Source organism: Phascolarctos cinereus, unplaced genomic scaffold (assembly GCF_003287225.1).
Source record: "Phascolarctos cinereus isolate Bilbo 61053 unplaced genomic scaffold, phaCin_HiC Scaffold_9;HRSCAF=440, whole genome shotgun sequence".
Classification (NCBI taxonomy): Eukaryota; Metazoa; Chordata; class Mammalia; order Diprotodontia; family Phascolarctidae; genus Phascolarctos; species Phascolarctos cinereus.
This window is the reverse complement of record NW_027556402.1, coordinates 27042963-27045298: the sequence shown is the minus strand read 5'-3', so window position 1 is coordinate 27045298 and position 2336 is coordinate 27042963. Positions and strand designations below refer to the sequence as shown.

Below are 2336 nucleotides of genomic sequence, written 5' to 3'. Positions count from 1 at the left end.
TTCCACTCTTTTAAGGTAGAAGTTGCTAAATATTGTGTGATTTTGACTGTGACTCTATGATACTTGAATGGTTTCTTTCTGTCTGCTTTCAATATTTTGTCTTTGATCTGGGAGCTCTGGAATTTGGCTATAATATTCTTGAGAGTTTTCATTTTGGGATGTCTTTCAGGAGGTGATTAGGTGATTTTTTCTGTTTCCATTTTACCTTTGGAGCTAAGATATCAGAATAGTTTTCCTTGATAATTTCTTGAAGTAGTGATGTTTAGGCTCTCTTTCTTTTTCATGGCTTTCAAGTAATCCAATAATTCTTTTTTTAAAAAATAAGAACAATCTAATTATTGACTTTGACATCTAGAATGTATAAGAAACTTCTACAAACTTCTAATAGCAACCAATATCCAGAATTATAAAAGTAAAGCACATTTTATCCAAAAAAGGAAAAATAAATTTTAAATGTGAATTATTCAACATCATCATTGATCAGAATATCACTGAACACCCATTTTGGACCTCTTCTCAAAATCCCTTCTTGTTGCTGATTTTTTCTAACTCTGTCAAATCCTTAAGATTTTTCTTAAATATAAAAAGAGGTGTTTGTTTCATAAAGTAAAAATGGCGCTTATCAGAAGGGTCAGGGCAGCCATAAACCAGATATTATGAATTAATGAAAAATTGTTTATTGAACTACTATTGCTGCTAAGTTCTAAGTGCTATGCTCAGCAATGGGGATAACAAATAGAGAAAGACAGTTTATGGTCAAGTTCATACTTGGTGGGGCATATTAAAGAGTTTAGCTGCCGGTTAAATGAAAAGAGTTTTAAATGTTATAAGTCCCAAAAGTTATAAGAATGTACTAGAAGGGTAAATTGCATAGTCCAGGCAGGCAGACATTTTTAGGTTGTAATTAGGTCAGATGACAGTGGGAAACTGTAGGGCATACAAGCAGTGTAAGTAAGTGGTGAAGCCAGGAAGTTCTAGAAAACAGTATTAGGGCAGATGGCAAGATTGGTTTCACAGTTCATTTTACCTAAAGGATAAGTTGGTAACTCTCATTAACCCAAGCAATGTGAGCAGTCAAGCAGTCTAGATTGGTTTCTAGGTGGTCTGGGGTAAGAGTTGAACAAGTCAGAATTCGGGTGGATTTGACAGAGTTGAGGCTATCTGCCTTTCTGTTATTATTAGTACATGTACAACAATTTCTAAAGTTGTTTATAGTATGCATTTCTTTTTTTGTTTGTATTATTAAATAAAAATTAAAATTACACATCAAAAAACTGAGAAAGCATATGAAGAAAATGGCCAAAGATAGCCATGGGATACAGCTCCAACACAAGGGGGTAAAGGTAAAGAGAAAATAATTTGGAGATTATATTTCAAGATTAAAGAGAGTGACAGTTTAAAGTAAGATTCGATACATGCAAGTACTGATTGGGTCTTCTCACTTCTTTCTAGTTGCTTCTCTAATTAATCTTTGAGCTTCAGCATTGCCTTCAATTTTTGAATGAGCAGGTACATATGTTCCACTCAACATTCATGTTCTAAGTCATATTATCTAGCTTAGTGCATTTGTCTCTGTGGATAGCAGCTTTATTTTTACTTGTTTTCCAGCCATTTTCTTTCCAGTTGTTAATCCAGCCATTCACACCTTTGGTGATGAGTTGGTTATTTTTGAACACAACAAATTTGTCTTTATTTTGGGTCTTTGCTTGCTTAATTCCTTTGGCAGCTGCTTCTAATGATGTTCTTTGGTTTTTCTTTCATCTAAAATGCGTATCATTTTTGTTTAGATAATTCTATGGTCCCCAGTAGACACCAATTCCTCTGTGTGCCCCTTCTCTTCCACTATTTTTGCAGGTATGGTTAACATATGCAGTGTTAAGGTTTGATCCCTGGTGTGATTGCCCATACTGACTTTGAGAGTCTCTAGTCTGCCAACCATAGTCACACCTCCTTGGATTGTGTTTCCAACTCATCTCCAGTCTCTCCAAAGTTTTAGCGGGACAAGAAAGTGGCTCTGACCTTCAGAGAATGTTCCAATAATTCTTAAATTATCTCTTCTCAAACTATTTTCTAGGTAAGTTGTTTCTCCTATGAGGTATTTCACATTTTCTTCTATTTTTTCATTGTTTTGATTTTGTCAAAAGATTCTTTCTTGAAGTATCATAGAAGTTCCACTTGGGCAATTCTAATTTTATGTAATTCTTTTCTTCAAGAAGCTTTTGTACCTCTTTTTCCATTTGGCCAATTCTATTTTTAAAGAGTTCTTTTCTTCAGTGGATTTTTTTTGCCTCTTTTACCATTTGACCAGTTCTGTTTTTTAAGGTGTTATTTTCTTT

The 2336-nt window shown here is 34.0% G+C and overlaps 1 pseudogene; it reads right to left on the bottom strand.

Annotated features, from left to right (window-relative positions):
* Positions 1 to 1438: 1438 nt before the first annotated feature.
* LOC144455419 (ribonuclease H1 pseudogene) lies at positions 1439 to 1973 on the bottom strand (annotated as a pseudogene).
* Positions 1974 to 2336: the final 363 nt, after the last annotated feature.